We start from the raw sequence: 13,730 nt of genomic DNA on the forward strand, positions 1-13,730 counted from the left end.
TCTCGGTTTTCTCTCGTAAGTTCTTGCGAAACTCTAAGGAGCGTGGAATCCTGCCATGCTATGATATATGCAATATCTAAAAAAAGTGGGGGTAGACTTTTGGAAAATTCTTCATACTTTTCTACATTCCTTCAGCGTGATGGTTTTTCGACTTCTTTGTGCCGTGGATCTTCTGCAAATACCCCAATGACACAATCTGCAGTTGAAATTATAAAGGAGATTTTTTGATTATGCAACAATGTAAAAACGTAAACAACCCCTTAATATTAGGGTATTCTTTCAGGGACACAATTAAAGACACAGCAGGCTTCTGTTTAATTGCCGTATTTTCCATGTCAGTGCAGAGGGTTCTAACCGCATTTTTTCTCGATTGGGGTGTTTAATAACTACAACACAAAGCGTGTTGCAATAGAGGTACTGTTTGATTTCATCCTGGTGTTTAGATAGGGGGACAGATGTAACATTGTTTACGGTTCTCTCCATTACACACAGACGATTTGAACTAGTTTGACCAGACTTTCATGCAAACAACTTACATCTGTCCTCTTCTAATCCCTATAGTTATCCTGTTTTAAGAGCTGATATACATACAGCAAGGGCGCTTGAAATGGAAGATGTTCGATGTTACAATTGAGTTTTTATTTCATTCAAAAACGGAATATCCTTTTTAAAAAAATATATATATATATATATATATATATATATATATATATATATATATATATATATATATATATATATATGTCAATTTTTAAAAACTGTTTAACACCCCTTGCAGGCTTTTCTGCGCAAGAATAAGTCACTCTGAGTAACAATTGTGACATATGTACATTTTGTTTCCTTCAGTGCAAGCTTTGTGTCGAAATATAGTTGAGCTTATGTTGTATGGGATCAATTGTAACACGTGTTACAACCTGCCCCAACCCGTTACTAAACCTCATGTTCCAGCAAGAAACAACAAAACTAAGAGCAATCAATTAGAACATAAGAAAGTTTACAAACGAGAGGAGGCCATTTGGCCCATCTTGCTCGGTTGTGTCAATTATAAGTACAGAGATCAGCGATGATAATGCTAAAAGCCTGAATCCATGAACTGGGTAAGTACATATTAAAAAATTATTATTATTATTATTATTATTTTATTATTATTATTATTATTATTATTATTAATAATAATAATAATAATAATAATAATAATAATAATAATAATAAGTTATGTTAAATGCGCTTCATGCTGCGGGATTCTTTGCGATATCTATTGGCCATATTCCGCTGTTGTTGATACAGGGTTGTGCTTGTCCTGATTCAGAGCGATGCAAGGGTTCCAGTAATCGAGGTTTTATTTGTTTTGTCAATCACAACACAGCGTAATGCTAAACAAAAGTAGAGATGTCACAGTGTGCAGACGGAGCGTGGACAGTTTTGGTCGACGAACAGACGTAAAAATTATGGAGACGGAGTTGAGAGAATTTCAAATTGCATCGCGTCGTGCGAAAAAGTATATTAGAAATGGTCATTGCTATAAAAAAAAAATAAAAATACGAACGTACGTGTTGTGCAGACACAGGAAGTAGTGAGCGGTATTCTAACAGGCAGATCTGAGATTCTATAGTGTGTCATGAAATAAAGCCCATTTCCACCACAACAAACAAGAAAGGAAAACAATAATACAATAATTAAAAAAAGAACTTAGCATTTCATAATTTGGACTCACTAACTCTTTCTGCATATATCACAGACGGTAACAATATGCAATGCAAAGCAAATTGGATTTCGGCTTTGCTATGTTATTAACAATGGAACATCTATAGAACTATTTAGAAGTTTGCCTTTTAGAAGTCTAATTAAAGCACACAGTGGCCTGACTATCTTCATTGTGGTGAATATCCCATTGCATTCTCCTCAAAGGTTCAGCTCCAGATTTCCCATAATAAACTATTTAAAGTTGATGTGAGGCCTGGTGTATGATGGGAAATGAAACATGAAAATGCAATGACGTCAGTTGAGAATCCCTCATTCCGTACATTATGTGAGATTCGGGATATAAAAAAAAAAAAAAGTTATAATATGAAATAATTAACCATCTCAAAAGCATTGATATAAAGTGCTGCCTTAACAAAATAAAAAAAATAAACAGACCTTTTGTTCGCACTGTTGTATTGGCCTTCAATGCCTCAGCAAATAAGCAGCTGCCATAGCCAGGGTCTAGGACAGTGGAGGTAATGTGTGATGGACATTAATTGAGCCAGTCACAGACAACAACATACGATAAGTACTTGCAAACACTGTCTGGGGAATATTCAAATTATACGTTACACTTGCTAAGAAATTATACAGCGCTAATAAAATGTAGCTGAGAGGACTAGTCTCATTTACATTTAGAATAATTTAACTATGTTTCCAACTATGCTCAGACCACTGTAAAAGAAAAAAACCCAGATAAGCTGCATTTTCAGAAATGCAGGAATGGTAAGCATTGTTCACCTTTCCGAATGTGTTGAAGAACCTGCAGACTGGGTGCATTCTGGGAGGCATGCCTGAAACTGCACTCAGGGAAGTGCAATTTGTTCCAGCAAGAAGCTCACTTCCTCAGGCACGCCACTGGGGTGAAAGGAATCGCCACAGACCCTGCCAAGGTAGACATAGTAAGGGACTGGCTACATTACTGTGTGACCAGAAGAGAGCTCCTGGCTGCAGTGCAGGCTGTGCGCGACTTCCAGGCCATAGCGCTACGGTTGTCGGTTCCACATGCACATGGATCACGCCTGCCTGCACTGGATCGAGCCCGAAGGACCGGTGGCACGCTGGATAGAAGCACTGCAAGCACTGTCTTAAATACCTTAAATTTCACTTATTTTCAAGTGGCTCTCTACTAAGTGTTACCAATACAACAATTGACTTACATGTGTTCAAAGCATGTGGTGGTGTTGCATTCTTGAGTGATTTGTTTAAACAGCAGGTTATTATCAATTTAAAAACCGCTCATCACACCTTAGATTCAAGAACAACAAAAACACCCCTTGGGAGCAATGTACACAAACTAGCATGTCAAGGTGATCTTTATATGAATCTGATAACACAGACAGCTCGGTATGCAATAGCATATTAAACAGAAAAACAAGACTCACATGCTGGAACACAACTGGAAAGCAAGTTAGGACGAAAGCCTGTATATTAACAACTGCCTTTTGTATATGAGGCTGAGAATAGGGTTGTGTATGTTCTGTAGGAACCGTCTTTTCGAGCTTACACAAGTTTCCAAATTTAATGCGGTCATCGCATCTCCAACATCCTTTTACTGGTAAATACTACCCTCTAGTGGCGAAAAAATCATTGTGCCGTGCTGTCTTGCATTCTGTGGTTATAGTGTCCTAGTTGCATTTAGACTGTTTTTAACTGTACTTTCAAATCAACATCCCATTACAGTTGAATTAAGTAATGTAACACAAAGATTACTTACTTCAGTGATCTATCAATGGCACAATAATGTCAACAAATATAATCATTTTAAGTGATTAATGAATCCAAATATAAATGTTGTGCCTTTTTGCTGTTGTGGAAGTTCAACATTACCTATAAAATAGTTATAGACTTTACACCCTTTGTTTGTCTCATAGAGGGCTATCCATATAAGCAGACTAAACAGCACTTTTATTGTGCCCTATCCTATGATACTCATTAAGATATGACTAGTTCAACGAGGGTCATCAGTTTTTACTCCAATAAAGTACAGAATTATCGATTTTAAAAAATGTAAATGAAAGCTTGCTAGATTTCTAGAATGTTATAGCTAATACATCTGTATATGGATGATTCATTTATTCTAACTTGTCTGGTTTTGTACATTACATGTTTTTAGTGAGATAACACTTTTTTTTTCTTAAACTAAAAGGATTGCCAGTCTAAGCCCCTGGTACAATTTCCATTTTTTGGGGGTTGAATCCACAACCAGATAGTGATCTTTTTTTTCTACTCAAATTTTGCTTCACAAATGCTTAAGTTGGCCTCAGTATTGTACTTGGAAGCCAAATAAAATAGAGAAACCCAACAAAGTTACCTCAGTCTGCTTCCAGCACTGTCACTCAATCAAGTATTTCTTTAAATGTAAGATATCAATGAAATTGCCTGCATAGACATATCACTTGTCTGAATGGTTTGTGGTTATTACCACCCTGTCAAGAAAACGATTTCCTTTTTCTCCTGTTATGTGGATAGCAGACCTGGGATAAACATAGTTGTAAATACAGGTTGCAGAAAGTAACTATTTTGGGAAAATATTTAAATATGGTTTGTGGAAAGCAATTCATATTTAAATATGAGTGCAGTAGTTGAAATACACTGACATATGTAACTGTAACATACAGCAGCCTAATTATTATCCTGCGTTGTAAGCAGGTTAAGCCTTGTGCTTGTTAATCACTCATTAAATGGCTCTATTTTAATTCGATCGATTAATTGAAATATTTGAATATTTTATTTCATTGGGTAAATATTTGAAAACAATGAAATATCTAACCACTTGTTTAATGGCCTGTTTTGAAGTTATTGAATTGAACATGTTTAGCATTTTCCTCTAGAAAGCCTTCTCAACCACCATGTGGTAATTGCAGGACTTGGTACATAATTATACATTTAGGGTAATAATTAGGTTTTAGTTTTGGATTATTCATTAACTATTTGGGAATAGTTGATATATATATATATATAAATATATAGAACTTGTTTATATATATTATATATATATATATAGTATATAGTATTCCATCATAAGGTCATGATTAAAAAATAAATATATATAATTTTTCAAATAACTTGCATATATTTCAATATTTGACTGTGCAATTAGTATTTGAATTTTTAAAAACACAATTAATTTATTCAAGCATATATATTTGTTATATCACTCCTCGCTATACTGCAGATTCGGATATATCGCAGTCCTGGAGTTGGCTCCCCCTTTCTAGTCTAACTGCGCATGGTTTAGCTGCAATATACATAGACACTTTACTGTTCATTTTGTTCAATACTGAACATTACTAACAACAATATACAAAACAATTAAAAACAAAATATTGTACTGTTATTATATGCACACGTATTGCACAATAACTCAAAGCAAATTAAATATCTACTTGCTGAAGCGATTTTTATTTTAGCCAACAAGTGTGGCAGCAATGCACTAGCAAAAATCACAAAGCAGTGATGTCAGCTCCTTAGCAACAAGTTGGGAATGGATTATTTCAATGCAGTGGGTTTGTGCATTTGGGAAAGGAAAGGAAGACTCATGAAATTAATTGGAGACTGAAGTTGGTGAGAAGCAATTACCAATTTTAAACGAAAAATGAGAAAAAGCGGTTGCGCAGAGGACTTATATTGGACCCTGACACCCCCAATAAAACAAGGGAGTGGTAGTACAGTATTTATTATTAGCCTATTTCTTTTTCTCTGGGTCTCTCTCTATATCGCGGCCCTCTGCATATAGCAGATTTATATTGGACCCCAACACCCGTGATATATCGAGCGGGTGGTGTAGCTGGTGTTTACAAATACAATAACAAAGACAACTATATTTGTCCCAGGTCTGGTGGATAGAGAGCTTTGTGCTATTGACTGTGAGGGTGACACATGCAATTCCTTATCAACATGCAGCATGACAGCATAGTAAATACCAGACTATGGGTGACAAGCTATTGCTGGAGCACATCATGGTCCATCAATCACGTGTGTGTGTGTGTGTGTGTGTGTGTGTGTGTGTGTGTGTGTGTGTGTGTGTGTGTGTGTGTGTGTGTGTGTGTGTGTGTGTGTGTGTGTGTGTGTGTGTGTGTGTGTGTGTGTGTGTGTGTGTGTGTGTGTGTGTGTGTGTGTGTGTGTGTGTGTGTGTGTGTGTGTGAGGGAGAGAAGACCATGCTGATTAAGGGGCTTTTCTTTCTCCTGTAGGGAGGTTCCTGTGTTGGTATTGCAGAGAGTGCTACTCAAAGGATCCTGCTGGCAGGCCCTTTTACTTGCGCGCCCCAGGTCTACTATGTCATTGAAACAATGTTGCAAATTGGAAGGCTTACTTGAGAGTATAGAGCAAGGCTGTCAAACTCCAGTAGTCAATGGTTGCAGGGTTTCCGGTTTTCATTCAATCTCAAGCTCTAAATTAACTTAGTTGATCTAACTATTTGTTCATTTGGGCATATTTAATATTTTGTCAAGGTCTTTTACAGTTGATGATTTAAAAATGTCCTTGATTCAAGGTACACTACCTATAAAACATTTTGGAAAGAAGTGTTAAATTTGTCCAATTAATCCAGTAATTAGACCAATTATGTCATTGACAGCTCTAGTGGAACGAAAGCCAGAAGACACTGTGGTCCTCCAAGACCTGAGTTTGACAGCCCTGGTATAGACAACACTGCAGTCCTCTGAGTTTGACAGCCCTGGTATAGATGACACTGCGGTCCTCTGAATTTGACAGCCCTGGTATAGACAACACTGCAGTCCTCTGAGTTTGACAGCCCTGGTATAGATGACACTGCGGTCCTCTGAATTTGACAGCCCTGGTATAGACAACACTGCAGTCCTCTGAGTTTGACAGCCCTGGTATAGACTGCGGTCCTCTGAATTTGACACTGCTGCAGTCCTCTGTCCTCTGAATTTGACAGCCCTGGTATAGACAACACTGCAGTCCTCTGAGTTTGACAGCCCTGGCATAGACGAACTACACATTCCTACTTTACCTCTTTAATTCAAAAGGATACAGCTTTTATACAAATGGCCTTTTGCTTATGGAAGAAGGCTTAAAACTGCATTTAAATGCTTCACAAGGATATAAAACACATTCCATTCAGCACATCTCAACCGTCAGATTTTAAAATGAGTATCATTTGCTTTGGCAGGTTATTTTTCAAAGCAACGTCCACAGATGTGTTCTTCTCATAAAAACAGGAAGAGAGACAATCCTGTCTGTTCTGGGTGTTAATCCAGAACCAGTCAATGGTTTCAGTCTGAAAGGAGAAAATTAGAAATATGTTCTACATCCAAACATCACGTAATACATAGACAATGTTGAGGGTAAGTTATAAAATATTTTAGATGACATGTGATTTCTGAAATCATTCTCAGTACATCCATCATCTAAACAATTGGCGTAGTTAATTCTCTGAGATTAGTGACAAGTAAAATCTTTACCTGACTTTAGTAATGAAGTTATAGATAGTTATCAGGTTACAGTCACAGATACCCTAAACTTAACATAGGAATTCAAGAAAGCATGTTAAATACAAGCATTTAGTGAAAATTAGCCACCAGTGAATGTGACCAAGAACAAACTGCACAGTGTCTGGTAGTTTAACAAACAATCGCTTAAACAATTTCAAATATTTGTTCATGACAAAAGTATTATATATTATATTACAAGTCTATAAAAAACTGACAGAACTAATTAAAAACATATATTCATTGATTGAAAAGCACTACACAGTAAGTGAGCTGCATTATAAAGTAAATAGCCAGAAAAAAGAGGTCATTATTTCTAACATCTGTTGAAGATGAACATTTTGGCAACACAGCAGGTGGGCAAGATAAAGGCGTTGGATTCACATTTGATGCAAAGCACTCATAGCATGTTACAACAAAGCAAATAGCTAAACTGTATCAAAGAAGAATGGAATGTCAAAATCCACAGGCAGAGCAATGATCAAGAAGTACCACAGAACACATTCCACTGGAACGCTTGAAAGCCAAAGAAAATTACAGGTACAGCAGGTAGGAGAATCAGCAAAAAAAAAATCCAAGATTAACAGCCAAGGATTAAAGAGTAAGTAGCGGCGTACCGAAAAATATAGCGTTACACATCCCCACGCGCTGCTACAGCTGTTTAAATACAGCGTTACACATCCCCACGCGCTGCTACAGCTGTTTAAATACAGCGTTACACATCCCCACGCGCTGCTACAACTGTTTAAATACAGCGTTACACATCCCCACGCGCTGCTACAACTGTTTAAATACAGCGTTACACATCCCCACGCGCTGCTACAGCTGTTTAAATACAGCGTTACACATCCCCACGCGCTGCTACAACTGTTTAAATACAGCGTTACACATCCCCACGCGCTGCTACAACTGTTTAAATACAGCGTTACACATCCCCACGCGCTGCTACAACTGTTTAAATACAGCGTTACACATCCCCACGCGCTGCTACAGCTGTTTAAATACAGCGTTACACATCCCCACGTGCTGCTACAACTGTTTAAATACAGCGTTACACATCCCCACGCGCTGCTACAACTGTTTAAATACAGCGTTACACATCCCCACGTGCTGCTACAACTGTTTAAATACAGCGTTACACATCCCCACGCGCTGCTACAACTGTTTAAATACAGCGTTACACATCCCCACGTGCTGCTACAACTGTTTAAATACAGCGTTACACATCCCCACGTGCTGCTACAACTGTTTAAATACAGCGTTACACATCCCCACGTGCTGCTACAACTGTTTAAATACAGCGTTACACATCCCCACGCGCTGCTACAACTGTTTAAATACAGCGTTCCACATCCCCACGCGCTGCTACAACTGTTTAAATACAGCGTTACACATCCCCACGCGCTGCTACAACTGTTTAAATACAGCGTTACACATCCCCACGCGCTGCTACAACTGTTTAAATACAGCGTTACACATCCCCACGTGCTGCTACAACTGTTTAAATACAGCGTTACACATCCCCACGCGCTGCTACAACTGTTTAAATACAGCGTTACACATCCCCACGCGCTGCTACAACTGTTTAAATACAGCGTTACACATCCCCACGCGCTGCTACAACTGTTTAAATACAGCGTTACACATCCCCACGCGCTGCTACAACTGTTTAAATACAGCGTTACACATCCCCACGCGCTGCTACAACTGTTTAAATACAGCGTTACACATCCCCACGCGCTGCTACAACTGTTTAAATACAGCGTTACACATCCCCACGCGCTGCTACAACTGTTTAAATACAGCGTTACACATCCCCACGCGCTGCTACAACTGTTTAAATACAGCGTTACACATCCCCACGCGCTGCTACAACTGTTTAAATACAGCGTTACACATCCCCACGTGCTGCTACAACTGTTTAAATACAGCGTTACACATCCCCACGCGCTGCTACAGCTGTTTAATACAGCGTTACACATCCCCACGCGCTGCTACAACTGTTTAAATACAGCGTTACACATCCCCACGTGCTGCTACAACTGTTTAAATACAGCGTTCCACATCCCCACGTGCTGCTACAACTGTTTAAATACAGCGTTACACATCCCCACGTGCTGCTACAACTGTTTAAATACAGCGTTACACATCCCCACGTGCTGCTACAACTGTTTAAATACAGCGTTACACATCCCCACGCGCTGCTACAACTGTTTAAATACAGCGTTACACATCCAACTGTGCTGCTACAACTGTTTAAATACAGCGTTACACATCCCCACGTGCTGCTACAACTGTTTAAATACAGCGTTACACATCCCCACGCGCTGCTACAACTGTTTAAATACAGCGTTACACATCCCCACGCGCTGCTACAACTGTTTAAATACAGCGTCCCACATCCCCACGTGCTGCTACAACTGTTTAAATACAGCGTTACACATCCCCACGTGCTGCTACAACTGTTTAAATACAGCGTTACACATCCCCACGTGCTGCTACAACTGTTTAAATACAGCGTTACACATCCCCACGCGCTGCTACAACTGTTTAAATACAGCGTTACACATCCCCACGCGCTGCTACAACTGTTTAAATACAGCGTTACACATCCCCACGCGCTGCTACAACTGTTTAAATACAGCGTTACACATCCCCACGTGCTGCTACAACTGTTTAAATACAGCGTTACACATCCCCACGCGCTGCTACAACTGTTTAAATACAGCGTTCACACATCCCCAGCGTTTACACACGCGCTGCTACAACTGTTTAAATACAGCGTTACACATCCCCACGTGCTGCTACAACTGTTTAAATACAGCGTTACACATCCCCACGCGCTGCTACAACTGTTTAAATACAGCGTTACACATCCCCACGTGCTGCTACAACTGTTTAAATACAGCGTTACACATCCCCACGCGCTGCTGTTTAAATACAGCGTTACACATCCCCACGCGCTGCTACAACTGTTTAAATACAGCGTTACACATCCCCACGTGCTGCTACAACTGTTTAAATACAGCGTTACACATCCCCACGCGCTGCTACAACTGTTTAAATACAGCGTTACACATCCCCACGCGCTGCTACAACTGTTTAAATACAGCGTCCCACATCCCCACGTGCTGCTACAACTGTTTAAATACAGCGTTACACATCCCCACGCGCTGCTACAACTGTTTAAATACAGCGTTACACATCCCCACGCGCTGCTACAACTGTTTAAATACAGCGTTACACATCCCCACGCGCTGCTACAACTGTTTAAATACAGCGTTACACATCCCCACGCGCTGCTACAACTGTTTAAATACAGCGTTACACATCCCCACGCGCTGCTACAACTGTTTAAATACAGCGTCCCACATCCCCACGCGCTGCTACAACTGTTTAAATACAGCGTTACACATCCCCACGCGCTGCTACAACTGTTTAAATACAGCGTTACACATCCCCACGCGCTGCTACAACTGTTTAAATACAGCGTTACACATCCCCGCGTGCTGCTACAACTGTTTAAATACAGCGTCACACATCCCCACGCGCTGCTACAACTGTTTAAATACAGCGTTACACATCCCCACGTGCTGCTACAACTGTTTAAATACAGCGTTACACATCCCCACGCGCTGCTACAACTGTTTAAATACAGCGTTACACATCCCCACGCGCTGCTACAACTGTTTAAATACAGCGTTACACATCCCCACGCGCTGCTACAACTGTTTAAATACAGCGTTACACATCCCCACGTGCTGCTACAACTGTTTAAATACAGCGTTACACATCCCCACGTGCTGCTACAACTGTTTAAATACAGCGTTACACATCCCCACGCGCTGCTACAACTGTTTAAATACAGCGTTACACATCCCCACGCGCTGCTACAACTGTTTAAATACAGCGTTACACATCCCCACGTGCTGCTACAACTGTTTAAATACAGCGTTACACATCCCCACGCGCTGCTACAACTGTTTAAATACAGCGTTACACATCCCCACGCGCTGCTACAACTGTTTAAATACAGCGTTACACATCCCCACGCGCTGCTACAACTGTTTAAATACAGCGTTACACATCCCCACGTGCTGCTACAACTGTTTAAATACAGCGTTACACATCCCCACGCGCTGCTACAACTGTTTAAATACAGCGTTACACATCCCCACGTGCTGCTACAACTGTTTAAATACAGCGTTACACATCCCCACGTGCTGCTACAACTGTTCAAATACAGCGTTACACATCCCCACGCGCTGCTACAACTGTTTAAATACAGCGTTACACATCCCCACGTGCTGCTACAACTGTTTAAATACAGCGTTACACATCCCCACGTGCTGCTACAACTGTTTAAATACAGCGTTACACATCCCCACGTGCTGCTACAACTGTTTAAATACAGCGTTACACATCCCCACGTGCTGCTACAACTGTTTAAATACAGCGTTACACATCCCCACGTGCTGCTACAACTGTTTAAATACAGCGTTACACATCCCCACGCGCTGCTACAACTGTTTAAATACAGCGTTACACATCCCCACGCGCTGCTACAACTGTTTAAATACAGCGTTACACATCCCCACGTGCTGCTACAACTGTTTAAATACAGCGTTACACATCCCCGCGTGCTGCTACAACTGTTTAAATACAGCGTTACACATCCCCGCGTGCTGCTACAACTGTTTAAATACAGCGTTCCCACATCCCCGCGTGCTGCTACAACTGTTTAAATACAGCGTTACACATCCCCACGTGCTGCTACAACTGTTTAAATACAGCGTTACACATCCCCACGTGCTGCTACAACTGTTTAAATACAGCGTTACACATCCCCACGTGCTGCTACAACTGTTTAAATACAGCGTTACACATCCCCACGCGCTGCTACAACTGTTTAAATACAGCGTTACACATCCCCACGTGCTGCTACAACTGTTTAAATACAGCGTTACACATCCCCACGCGCTGCTACAACTGTTTAAATACAGCGTTACACATCCCCACGCGCTGCTACAACTGTTTAAATACAGCGTTACACATCCCCACGTGCTGCTACAACTGTTTAAATACAGCGTCCCACATCCCCGCGTGCTGCTACAACTGTTTAAATACAGCGTTACACATCCCCACGCGCTGCTACAACTGTTTAAATACAGCGTTACACATCCCCACGCGCTGCTACAACTGTTTAAATACAGCGTTACACATCCCCACGTGCTGCTACAACTGTTTAAATACAGCGTTACACATCCCCACGCGCTGCTACAACTGTTTAAATACAGCGTTACACATCCCCACGCGCTGCTACAACTGTTTAAATACAGCGTTACACATCCCCACGTGCTGCTACAACTGTTTAAATACAGCGTTACCACATCCCCACGTGCTGCTACAACTGTTTAAATACAGCGTTACACATCCCCACGTGCTGCTACAACTGTTTAAATACAGCGTTACACATCCCCACGCGCTGCTACAACTGTTTAAATACAGCGTTACACATCCCCACGCGCTGCTACAACTGTTTAAATACAGCGTCCCACATCCCCACGTGCTGCTACAACTGTTTAAATACAGCGTTACACATCCCCACGTGCTGCTACAACTGTTTAAATACAGCGTTACACATCCCCACGTGCTGCTACAACTGTTTAAATACAGCGTTACACATCCCCACGTGCTGCTACAACTGTTTAAATACAGCGTTACACATCCCCACGCGCTGCTACAACTGTTTAAATACAGCGTTACACATCCCCACGTGCTGCTACAACTGTTTAAATACAGCGTTTACGCGCTGCTACACTGTTTAAATACCCACATCCCCACGTGCTGCTACAACTGTTTAAATACAGCGTTACACATCCCCACGTGCTGCTACAACTGTTTAAATACAGCGTTACACATCCCCACGCGCTGCTACAACTGTTTAAATACAGCGTTACACATCCCCACGCGCTGCTACAACTGTTTAAATACAGCGTTACACATCCCCACGCGCTGCTACAACTGTTTAAATACAGCGTTACACATCCCCACGCGCTGCTACAGCTGTTTAAATACAGCGTTACACATCCCCACGCGCTGCTACAACTGTTTAAATACAGCGTTACACATCCCCACGCGCTGCTACAACTGTTTAAATACAGCGTTACACATCCCCACGCGCTGCTACAACTGTTTAAATACAGCGTTACACATCCCCACGTGCTGCTACAACTGTTTAAATACAGCGTTACACATCCCCACGCGCTGCTACAACTGTTTAAATACAGCGTTACACATCCCCACGTGCTGCTACAACTGTTTAAATACAGCGTTACACATCCCCACGCGCTGCTACAACTGTTTAAATACAGCGTTACACATCCCCACGCGCTGCTACAACTGTTTAAATACAGCGTTACACATCCCCACGCGCTGCTACAACTGTTTAAATACAGCGTCACACATCCCCACGCGCTGCTACAACTGTTTAAATATAGCGATACACATCCCCACGTGTTGCTGCAACC

Source organism: Polyodon spathula, chromosome 5, assembly GCF_017654505.1.
Source record: "Polyodon spathula isolate WHYD16114869_AA chromosome 5, ASM1765450v1, whole genome shotgun sequence".
In the NCBI taxonomy this organism is placed as follows: Eukaryota; Metazoa; Chordata; class Actinopteri; order Acipenseriformes; family Polyodontidae; genus Polyodon; species Polyodon spathula.